This window comes from Heteronotia binoei, chromosome 4, assembly GCF_032191835.1.
Source record: "Heteronotia binoei isolate CCM8104 ecotype False Entrance Well chromosome 4, APGP_CSIRO_Hbin_v1, whole genome shotgun sequence".
Taxonomy (NCBI): Eukaryota; Metazoa; Chordata; class Lepidosauria; order Squamata; family Gekkonidae; genus Heteronotia; species Heteronotia binoei.
This window is the reverse complement of record NC_083226.1, coordinates 8,057,627-8,070,199: the sequence shown is the minus strand read 5'-3', so window position 1 is coordinate 8,070,199 and position 12,573 is coordinate 8,057,627. Positions and strand designations below refer to the sequence as shown.

At 50.1% G+C, this 12,573-nt stretch overlaps 1 protein-coding gene across 1 annotated transcript in view; it reads right to left on the bottom strand.

Annotated features, from left to right (window-relative positions):
- Positions 1-12,573, bottom strand: part of ILVBL (ilvB acetolactate synthase like) — a 70,645-nt gene that overhangs the window by 21,966 nt on the left and 36,106 nt on the right. The window lies entirely within an intron of this gene.

Here is a 12,573-nt window from a genome sequence, read left to right as displayed (position 1 = left end):
TGGCCCATCCAGTCCAACACTCTGTGTCACATAAGAACATAAGAGAAGCCATGTTGGATCAGGCCAGTGGCCCATCCAGTCCAGCACTCTGTGTCACATAAGAACATAAGAGAAGCCATGTTGGATCAGACCAGTGGCCCATCCAGTCCAACACTCTGTGTCACATAAGAACATAAGAGAAGCCATGTTGGATCAGGCCAGTGGCCCATCCAGTCCAGCACTCTGTGTCACATAAGAACATAAGAGAAGCCATGTTGGATCAGACCAGTGGCCCATCCAGTCCAGCACTCTGTGTCACATAAGAACATAAGAGAAGCCATGTTGGATCAGACCAGTGGCCCATCCAGTCCAGCACTCTGTGTCACATAAGAACATAAGAGAAGCCATGTTGGATCAGGCCAGTGGCCCATCCAGTCCAACACTCTGCGTCACATAAGAACATAAGAGAAGCCATGTTGGATCAGACCAGTGGCCCATCCAGTCCAGCACTCTGTGTCACATAAGAACATAAGAGAAGCCATGTTGGATCAGACCAGTGGCCCATCCAGTCCAACACTCTGTGTCACATAAGAACATAAGAGAAGCCATGTTGGATCAGGTCAATGGCCCATCCAGTCCAACACTCTGTGTCACATAAGAACATAAGAGAAGCCATGTTGGATCAGGCCAATGGCCCATCCAGTCCAACACTCTGTGTCACATAAGAACATAAGAGAAGCCATGTTGGATCAGGCCAGTGGCCCATCCAGTCCAGCACTCTGTGTCACATAAGAACATAAGAGAAGCCATGTTGGATCAGACCAGTGGCCCATCCAGTCCAACACTCTGTGTCACATAAGAACATAAGAGAAGCCATGTTGGATCAGGCCAGTGGCCCATCCAGTCCAGCACTCTGTGTCACATAAGAACATAAGAGAAGCCATGTTGGATCAGACCAGTGGCCCATCCAGTCCAACACTCTGTGTCACAGAAGAACATAAGAGAAGCCCTGTTGGATCAGGCCAGTGGCCCCTCCAGTCCAACACTCTGTGTCACATAAGAACATAAGAGAAGCCATGTTGGATCAGGCCAGTGGCCCCTCCAGTCCAACACTCTGCGTCACATAAGAACATAAGAGAAGCCATGTTGGATCAGGCCAATGGCCCCTCCAGTCCAACACTCTGTGTCACGTAAGAACATAAGAGAAGCCCTGTTGCATCAGGCCAGTGGCCCCTCCAGTCCAACACTCTGCGTCACAGAAGAACATAAGAGAAGCCATGTTGGATCAGGCCAGTGGCCCCTCCAGTCCAACACTCTGTCACATAAGAACATAAGAGAAGCCATGTTGGATCAGGCCAATGGCCCATCCAGTCCAAAACTCTGTGTCACATAAGAACATAAGAGAAGCCATGTTGGATCAGGCCAATGGCCCATCCAGTCCAACACTCTGAGTCACATAAGAGCATAAGAGAAGCCATGTTGGATCAGGCCAATGGCCCATCCAGTCCAACACTCTGTGTCACATAAGAACATAAGAGAAGCCATGTTGGATCAGGCCAATGGCCCATCCAGTCCAACACTCTGAGTCACATAAGAGCATAAGAGAAGCCATGTTGGATCAGGCCAATGGCCCATCCAGTCCAACACTCTGTGTCACATAAGAACATAAGAGAAGCCCTCTTGGATCAGGCCAGTGGCCCATCCAGTCCAACGCTCTGTGTCACATAAGAACATAAGAGAACTCATGTTGGATCAGGCCAGTGGCCCCTCCAGTCCAACACTCTGTGCCACATAAGAACATAAGAGAAGCCATGTTGGATCAGGCCAATGGCCCATCCAGTCCAACACTCTGTGTCACATAAGAACATAAGAGAAGCCATGTTGGATCAGGCCAATGGCCCATCCAGTCCAACACTCTGTGTCACATAAGAACATAAGAGAAGCCATATTGGATCAGGCCAGTGGCCCATCCAGTCCAACATTCTGTGTCATTTAAGAACATAAGAGAAGCCCTGTTGGATCAGGCCAGTGGCCCCTCCAGTCCAACACTGTGTCACATAAGAACATAAGAGAAGCCCTGTTGGATCAGGCCAGTGGCCCATCCAGTCCAACACTCTGTGTCACATAAGAACATAAGAGAAGCCATGTTGGATCAGGCCAATGGCCCATCCAGTCCAACACTCTGAGTCACATAAGAGCATAAGAGAAGCCATGTTGGATCAGGCCAATGGCCCATCCAGTCCAACACTCTGTGTCACATAAGAACATAAGAGAAGCCCTCTTGGATCAGGCCAGTGGCCCATCCAGTCCAACGCTCTGTGTCACATAAGAACATAAGAGAACTCATGTTGGATCAGGCCAGTGGCCCCTCCAGTCCAACACTCTGTGCCACATAAGAACATAAGAGAAGCCATGTTGGATCAGGCCAATGGCCCATCCAGTCCAACACTCTGTGTCACATAAGAACATAAGAGAAGCCATGTTGGATCAGGCCAATGGCCCATCCAGTCCAACACTCTGTGTCACATAAGAACATAAGAGAAGCCATATTGGATCAGGCCAGTGGCCCATCCAGTCCAACATTCTGTGTCATTTAAGAACATAAGAGAAGCCCTGTTGGATCAGGCCAGTGGCCCCTCCAGTCCAACACTGTGTCACATAAGAACATAAGAGAAGCCCTGTTGGATCAGGCCAGTGGCCCCTCCAGTCCAACACTGTGTCACATAAGAACATAAGAGAAGCCCTGTTGGATCAGGCCAGTGGCCCCTCCAGTCCAACACTGTGTCACATAAGAACATAAGAGAAGCCCTGTTGGATCAGGCCAATGGCCCATCCAGTCCAACACTCTGTGTCACAGAAGAACATAAGAGAAGCCCTGTTGGATCAGGCCAATGGCCCATCCATTCCAACACTCTGTGTCACAGAAGAACATAAGAGAAGCCCTGTTGGATCAGGCCAATGGCCCCTCCAGTCCAACACTCTGTGTCACATAAGAACATAAGAGAAGCCCTGTTGGATCAGGCCAGTGGCCCATCCATTCCAACACTCTGTGTCACATAAGAACATAAGAGAAGCCCTGTTGGATCAGGCCAGTGGCCCCTCCAGTCCAACACTGTGTCACATAAGAACATAAGAGAAGCCCTGTTGGATCAGGCCAGTGGCCCCTCCAGTCCAACACTGTGTCACATAAGAACATAAGAGAAGCCCTGTTGGATCAGGCCAGTGGCCCCTCCAGTCCAACACTGTGTCACATAAGAACATAAGAGAAGCCATGCTGGATCAGGCCAGTGGCCCATCTAGTCCAACACTCTGTGTCACATAAGAACATAAGAGAAGCCCTGTTGGATCAGGCCAGTGGCCCCTCCATTCCAACACTCTGTGTCACATAAGAACATAAGAGAAGCCCTGTTGGATCAGGCCAGTGGCCCCTCCAGTCCAACACTGTGTCACATAAGAACATAAGAGAAGCCATGTCGGATCAGGCCAGTGGCCCCTCCAGTCCAACACTCTGTGTCACATAAGAACATAAGAGAAGCCATGTCGGATCAGGCCAGTGGCCCCTCCAGTCCAACACTCTGTGTCACATAAGAACATAAGAAGCCCTGTTGGATCAGGCCAGTGGCCCCTCCAGTCCAACACTGTGTCACATAAGAACATAAGAGAAGCCATGTCGGATCAGGCCAGTGGCCCCTCCAGTCCAACACTCTGTGTCACATAAGAACATAAGAGAAGCCATGTTGGATCAGGCCAGTGGCCCCTCCAGTCCAACACTCTGTGTCACAGAAGAACATGAGAAGCCCTGTTGGAACAGGCCAGTGGCCCCTCCAGTCCAACACTCTGTGTCACATAAGAACATAAGAGAAGCCCTGTTGGATCAGGCCAGTGGCCCCTCCATTCCAACACTCTGCGTCACATAAGAACATAAGAGAAGCCATGTCGGATCAGGCCAGTGGCCCCTCCAGTCCAACACTCTGTGTCACATAAGAACATAAGAGAAGCCATGTCGGATCAGGCCAGTGGCCCCTCCAGTCCAACACTCTGTGTCACATAAGAACATAAGAGAAGCCATGTCGGATCAGGCCAGTGGCCCCTCCAGTCCAACACTCTGTGTCACATAAGAACATAAGAGAAGCCATGTCGGATCAGGCCAGTGGCCCCTCCAGTCCAACACTCTGTGTCACATAAGAACATAAGAGAAGCCATATTGGATCAGGCCAATGGCCCATCCAGTCCAACACTCTGTGTCACAGAAGAACATAAGAGAAGCCCTGTTGGATCAGGCCAGTGGCCCCTCCAGTCCAACACTCTGTGTCACATAAGAACATAAGAGAAGCCATATTGGATCAGGCCAATGGCCCATCCAGTCCAACACTCTGTGTCACAGAAGAACATAAGAGAAGCCCTGTTGGATCAGGCCAGTGGCCCATCCAGTCCAACACTCTGTGTCACACAAGAACATAAGAGAAGCCATATTGGATCAGGCCAATGGCCCATCCAGTCCAACACTCTGTGTCACATAAGAACATAAGAGAAGCCATGTTGGATCAGGCCAATGGCCCATCCAGTCCAAAACTCTGTCACATAAGAACATAAGAGAAGCCATGTCAGATCAGGCCAGTGGCCCATCCAGTCCAACACTCTGTGTCACATAAGAACATAAGAGAAGCCATGTTGGATCAGACCAGTGGCCCATCCAGTCCAACACTCTGCGTCACATAAGAACATAAGAGAAGCCATGTTGGATCAGACCAGTGGCCCATCCAGTCCAACACTCTGTGTCACATAAGAACATAAGAGAAGCCATGTTGGATCAGGCCAATGGCCCATCCAGTCCAAAACTCTGTCACATAAGAACATAAGAGAAGCCATGTCAGATCAGGCCAGTGGCCCATCCAGTCCAGCACTCTGCGTCACATAAGAACATAAGAGAAGCCATGTTGGATCAGACCAGTGGCCCATCCAGTCCAACACTCTGTGTCACATAAGAACATAAGAGAAGCCATGTTGGATCAGGCCAATGGCCCATCCAGTCCAACACTCTGTGTCACATAAGAACATAAGAGAAGCCATGTTGGATCAGGCCAATGGCCCATCCAGTCCAACACTCTGTGTCACATAAGAACATAAGAGAAGCCATGTTGGATCAGGCCAGTGGCCCATCCAGTCCAGCACTCTGTGTCACATAAGAACATAAGAGAAGCCATGTTGGATCAGACCAGTGGCCCATCCAGTCCAACACTCTGTGTCACATAAGAACATAAGAGAAGCCATGTTGGATCAGGCCAGTGGCCCATCCAGTCCAGCACTCTGTGTCACATAAGAACATAAGAGAAGCCATGTTGGATCAGACCAGTGGCCCATCCAGTCCAGCACTCTGTGTCACATAAGAACATAAGAGAAGCCATGTTGGATCAGACCAGTGGCCCATCCAGTCCAGCACTCTGTGTCACATAAGAACATAAGAGAAGCCATGTTGGATCAGGCCAGTGGCCCATCCAGTCCAACACTCTGCGTCACATAAGAACATAAGAGAAGCCATGTTGGATCAGACCAGTGGCCCATCCAGTCCAGCACTCTGTGTCACATAAGAACATAAGAGAAGCCATGTTGGATCAGACCAGTGGCCCATCCAGTCCAACACTCTGTGTCACATAAGAACATAAGAGAAGCCATGTTGGATCAGGCCAATGGCCCATCCAGTCCAACACTCTGTGTCACATAAGAACATAAGAGAAGCCATGTTGGATCAGGCCAATGGCCCATCCAGTCCAACACTCTGTGTCACATAAGAACATAAGAGAAGCCATGTTGGATCAGGCCAGTGGCCCATCCAGTCCAGCACTCTGTGTCACATAAGAACATAAGAGAAGCCATGTTGGATCAGACCAGTGGCCCATCCAGTCCAACACTCTGTGTCACATAAGAACATAAGAGAAGCCATGTTGGATCAGGCCAGTGGCCCATCCAGTCCAGCACTCTGTGTCACATAAGAACATAAGAGAAGCCATGTTGGATCAGACCAGTGGCCCATCCAGTCCAACACTCTGTGTCACAGAAGAACATAAGAGAAGCCCTGTTGGATCAGGCCAGTGGCCCCTCCAGTCCAACACTCTGTGTCACATAAGAACATAAGAGAAGCCATGTTGGATCAGGCCAGTGGCCCCTCCAGTCCAACACTCTGCGTCACATAAGAACATAAGAGAAGCCATGTTGGATCAGGCCAATGGCCCCTCCAGTCCAACACTCTGTGTCACGTAAGAACATAAGAGAAGCCCTGTTGCATCAGGCCAGTGGCCCCTCCAGTCCAACACTCTGCGTCACAGAAGAACATAAGAGAAGCCATGTTGGATCAGGCCAGTGGCCCCTCCAGTCCAACACTCTGTCACATAAGAACATAAGAGAAGCCATGTTGGATCAGGCCAATGGCCCATCCAGTCCAAAACTCTGTGTCACATAAGAACATAAGAGAAGCCATGTTGGATCAGGCCAATGGCCCATCCAGTCCAACACTCTGAGTCACATAAGAGCATAAGAGAAGCCATGTTGGATCAGGCCAATGGCCCATCCAGTCCAACACTCTGTGTCACATAAGAACATAAGAGAAGCCATGTTGGATCAGGCCAATGGCCCATCCAGTCCAACACTCTGAGTCACATAAGAGCATAAGAGAAGCCATGTTGGATCAGGCCAATGGCCCATCCAGTCCAACACTCTGTGTCACATAAGAACATAAGAGAAGCCCTCTTGGATCAGGCCAGTGGCCCATCCAGTCCAACGCTCTGTGTCACATAAGAACATAAGAGAACTCATGTTGGATCAGGCCAGTGGCCCCTCCAGTCCAACACTCTGTGCCACATAAGAACATAAGAGAAGCCATGTTGGATCAGGCCAATGGCCCATCCAGTCCAACACTCTGTGTCACATAAGAACATAAGAGAAGCCATGTTGGATCAGGCCAATGGCCCATCCAGTCCAACACTCTGTGTCACATAAGAACATAAGAGAAGCCATATTGGATCAGGCCAGTGGCCCATCCAGTCCAACATTCTGTGTCATTTAAGAACATAAGAGAAGCCCTGTTGGATCAGGCCAGTGGCCCCTCCAGTCCAACACTGTGTCACATAAGAACATAAGAGAAGCCCTGTTGGATCAGGCCAGTGGCCCCTCCAGTCCAACACTGTGTCACATAAGAACATAAGAGAAGCCCTGTTGGATCAGGCCAGTGGCCCCTCCAGTCCAACACTGTGTCACATAAGAACATAAGAGAAGCCCTGTTGGATCAGGCCAATGGCCCATCCAGTCCAACACTCTGTGTCACAGAAGAACATAAGAGAAGCCCTGTTGGATCAGGCCAATGGCCCATCCATTCCAACACTCTGTGTCACAGAAGAACATAAGAGAAGCCCTGTTGGATCAGGCCAATGGCCCCTCCAGTCCAACACTCTGTGTCACATAAGAACATAAGAGAAGCCCTGTTGGATCAGGCCAGTGGCCCATCCATTCCAACACTCTGTGTCACATAAGAACATAAGAGAAGCCCTGTTGGATCAGGCCAGTGGCCCCTCCAGTCCAACACTGTGTCACATAAGAACATAAGAGAAGCCCTGTTGGATCAGGCCAGTGGCCCCTCCAGTCCAACACTGTGTCACATAAGAACATAAGAGAAGCCCTGTTGGATCAGGCCAGTGGCCCCTCCAGTCCAACACTGTGTCACATAAGAACATAAGAGAAGCCATGCTGGATCAGGCCAGTGGCCCATCTAGTCCAACACTCTGTGTCACATAAGAACATAAGAGAAGCCCTGTTGGATCAGGCCAGTGGCCCCTCCATTCCAACACTCTGTGTCACATAAGAACATAAGAGAAGCCCTGTTGGATCAGGCCAGTGGCCCCTCCAGTCCAACACTGTGTCACATAAGAACATAAGAGAAGCCATGTCGGATCAGGCCAGTGGCCCCTCCAGTCCAACACTCTGTGTCACATAAGAACATAAGAGAAGCCATGTCGGATCAGGCCAGTGGCCCCTCCAGTCCAACACTCTGTGTCACATAAGAACATAAGAAGCCCTGTTGGATCAGGCCAGTGGCCCCTCCAGTCCAACACTGTGTCACATAAGAACATAAGAGAAGCCATGTCGGATCAGGCCAGTGGCCCCTCCAGTCCAACACTCTGTGTCACATAAGAACATAAGAGAAGCCATGTTGGATCAGGCCAGTGGCCCCTCCAGTCCAACACTCTGTGTCACAGAAGAACATGAGAAGCCCTGTTGGAACAGGCCAGTGGCCCCTCCAGTCCAACACTCTGTGTCACATAAGAACATAAGAGAAGCCCTGTTGGATCAGGCCAGTGGCCCCTCCATTCCAACACTCTGCGTCACATAAGAACATAAGAGAAGCCATGTCGGATCAGGCCAGTGGCCCCTCCAGTCCAACACTCTGTGTCACATAAGAACATAAGAGAAGCCATGTCGGATCAGGCCAGTGGCCCCTCCAGTCCAACACTCTGTGTCACATAAGAACATAAGAGAAGCCATGTCGGATCAGGCCAGTGGCCCCTCCAGTCCAACACTCTGTGTCACATAAGAACATAAGAGAAGCCATGTCGGATCAGGCCAGTGGCCCCTCCAGTCCAACACTCTGTGTCACATAAGAACATAAGAGAAGCCATATTGGATCAGGCCAATGGCCCATCCAGTCCAACACTCTGTGTCACAGAAGAACATAAGAGAAGCCCTGTTGGATCAGGCCAGTGGCCCCTCCAGTCCAACACTCTGTGTCACATAAGAACATAAGAGAAGCCATATTGGATCAGGCCAATGGCCCATCCAGTCCAACACTCTGTGTCACAGAAGAACATAAGAGAAGCCCTGTTGGATCAGGCCAGTGGCCCATCCAGTCCAACACTCTGTGTCACACAAGAACATAAGAGAAGCCATATTGGATCAGGCCAATGGCCCATCCAGTCCAACACTCTGTGTCACATAAGAACATAAGAGAAGCCATGTTGGATCAGGCCAATGGCCCATCCAGTCCAAAACTCTGTCACATAAGAACATAAGAGAAGCCATGTCAGATCAGGCCAGTGGCCCATCCAGTCCAACACTCTGTGTCACATAAGAACATAAGAGAAGCCATATTGGATCAGGCCAATGGCCCATCCAGTCCAACACTCTGTGTCACAGAAGAACATAAGAGAAGCCCTGTTGGATCAGGCCAGTGGCCCCTCCAGTCCAACACTCTGTGTCACATAAGAACATAAGAGAAGCCATATTGGATCAGGCCAATGGCCCATCCAGTCCAACACTCTGTGTCACAGAAGAACATAAGAGAAGCCCTGTTGCATCAGGCCAGTGGCCCCTCCAGTCCAACACTCTGCGTCACAGAAGAACATAAGAGAAGCCATGTTGGATCAGGCCAGTGGCCCCTCCAGTCCAACACTCTGTGTCACATAAGAACATAAGAGAAGCCATGTTGGATCAGGCCAATGGCCCATCCAGTCCAAAACTCTGTGTCACATAAGAACATAAGAGAAGCCATGTTGGATCAGGCCAATGGCCCATCCAGTCCAACACTCTGAGTCACATAAGAGCATAAGAGAAGCCATGTTGGATCAGGCCAATGGCCCATCCAGTCCAACACTCTGTGTCACATAAGAACATAAGAGAAGCCATGTTGGATCAGGCCAATGGCCCATCCAGTCCAACACTCTGAGTCACATAAGAGCATAAGAGAAGCCATGTTGGATCAGGCCAATGGCCCATCCAGTCCAACACTCTGTGTCACATAAGAACATAAGAGAAGCCCTCTTGGATCAGGCCAGTGGCCCATCCAGTCCAACGCTCTGTGTCACATAAGAACATAAGAGAACTCATGTTGGATCAGGCCAGTGGCCCCTCCAGTCCAACACTCTGTGCCACATAAGAACATAAGAGAAGCCATGTTGGATCAGGCCAATGGCCCATCCAGTCCAACACTCTGTGTCACATAAGAACATAAGAGAAGCCATGTTGGATCAGGCCAATGGCCCATCCAGTCCAACACTCTGTGTCACATAAGAACATAAGAGAAGCCATATTGGATCAGGCCAGTGGCCCATCCAGTCCAACATTCTGTGTCATTTAAGAACATAAGAGAAGCCCTGTTGGATCAGGCCAGTGGCCCCTCCAGTCCAACACTGTGTCACATAAGAACATAAGAGAAGCCCTGTTGGATCAGGCCAGTGGCCCCTCCAGTCCAACACTGTGTCACATAAGAACATAAGAGAAGCCCTGTTGGATCAGGCCAGTGGCCCCTCCAGTCCAACACTGTGTCACATAAGAACATAAGAGAAGCCCTGTTGGATCAGGCCAATGGCCCATCCAGTCCAACACTCTGTGTCACAGAAGAACATAAGAGAAGCCCTGTTGGATCAGGCCAATGGCCCATCCATTCCAACACTCTGTGTCACAGAAGAACATAAGAGAAGCCCTGTTGGATCAGGCCAATGGCCCCTCCAGTCCAACACTCTGTGTCACATAAGAACATAAGAGAAGCCCTGTTGGATCAGGCCAGTGGCCCATCCATTCCAACACTCTGTGTCACATAAGAACATAAGAGAAGCCCTGTTGGATCAGGCCAGTGGCCCCTCCAGTCCAACACTGTGTCACATAAGAACATAAGAGAAGCCCTGTTGGATCAGGCCAGTGGCCCCTCCAGTCCAACACTGTGTCACATAAGAACATAAGAGAAGCCCTGTTGGATCAGGCCAGTGGCCCCTCCAGTCCAACACTGTGTCACATAAGAACATAAGAGAAGCCATGCTGGATCAGGCCAGTGGCCCATCTAGTCCAACACTCTGTGTCACATAAGAACATAAGAGAAGCCCTGTTGGATCAGGCCAGTGGCCCCTCCATTCCAACACTCTGTGTCACATAAGAGAAGCCCTGTTGGATCAGGCCAGTGGCCCCTCCAGTCCAACACTGTGTCACATAAGAACATAAGAGAAGCCATGTCGGATCAGGCCAGTGGCCCCTCCAGTCCAACACTCCGTGTCACATAAGAACATAAGAGAAGCCATGTCGGATCAGGCCAGTGGCCCCTCCATTCCAACACTCTGTGTCACATAAGAACATAAGAAGCCCTGTTGGATCAGGCCAGTGGCCCCTCCAGTCCAACACTGTGTCACATAAGAACATAAGAGAAGCCATGTCGGATCAGGCCAGTGGCCCCTCCAGTCCAACACTCTGTGTCACATAAGAACATAAGAGAAGCCATGTTGGATCAGGCCAGTGGCCCCTCCAGTCCAACACTCTGTGTCACAGAAGAACATGAGAAGCCCTGTTGGAACAGGCCAGTGGCCCCTCCAGTCCAACACTCTGTGTCACATAAGAACATAAGAGAAGCCCTGTTGGATCAGGCCAGTGGCCCCTCCATTCCAACACTCTGCGTTACATAAGAACATAAGAGAAGCCATGTCGGATCAGGCCAGTGGCCCCTCCAGTCCAACACTCTGTGTCACATAAGAACATAAGAGAAGCCATGTCGGATCAGGCCAGTGGCCCCTCCAGTCCAACACTCTGTGTCACATAAGAACATAAGAGAAGCCATGTCGGATCAGGCCAGTGGCCCCTCCAGTCCAACACTCTGTGTCACATAAGAACATAAGAGAAGCCATGTCGGATCAGGCCAGTGGCCCCTCCAGTCCAACACTCTGTGTCACATAAGAACATAAGAGAAGCCATATTGGATCAGGCCAATGGCCCATCCAGTCCAACACTCTGTGTCACAGAAGAACATAAGAGAAGCCCTGTTGGATCAGGCCAGTGGCCCCTCCAGTCCAACACTCTGTGTCACATAAGAACATAAGAGAAGCCATATTGGATCAGGCCAATGGCCCATCCAGTCCAACACTCTGTGTCACAGAAGAACATAAGAGAAGCCCTGTTGGATCAGGCCAGTGGCCCATCCAGTCCAACACTCTGTGTCACACAAGAACATAAGAGAAGCCATATTGGATCAGGCCAATGGCCCATCCAGTCCAACACTCTGTGTCACATAAGAACATAAGAGAAGCCATGTTGGATCAGGCCAATGGCCCATCCAGTCCAAAACTCTGTCACATAAGAACATAAGAGAAGCCATGTCAGATCAGGCCAGTGGCCCATCCAGTCCAACACTCTGTGTCACATAAGAACATAAGAGAAGCCATATTGGATCAGGCCAATGGCCCATCCAGTCCAACACTCTGTGTCACAGAAGAACATAAGAGAAGCCCTGTTGGATCAGGCCAGTGGCCCCTCCAGTCCAACACTCTGTGTCACATAAGAACATAAGAGAAGCCATATTGGATCAGGCCAATGGCCCATCCAGTCCAACACTCTGTGTCACAGAAGAACATAAGAGAAGCCCTGTTGGATCAGGCCAGTGGCCCATCCAGTCCAACACTCTGTGTCACATAAGAACATAAGAGAAGCCATATTGGATCAGGCCAATGGCCCATCCAGTCCAACACTCTGTGTCACATAAGAACATAAGAGAAGCCATGTTGGATCAGGCCAACGGCCCATCCAGTCCAACACTCTGTGTCACACAGTGGCCAAAAAAATTATATATATTCC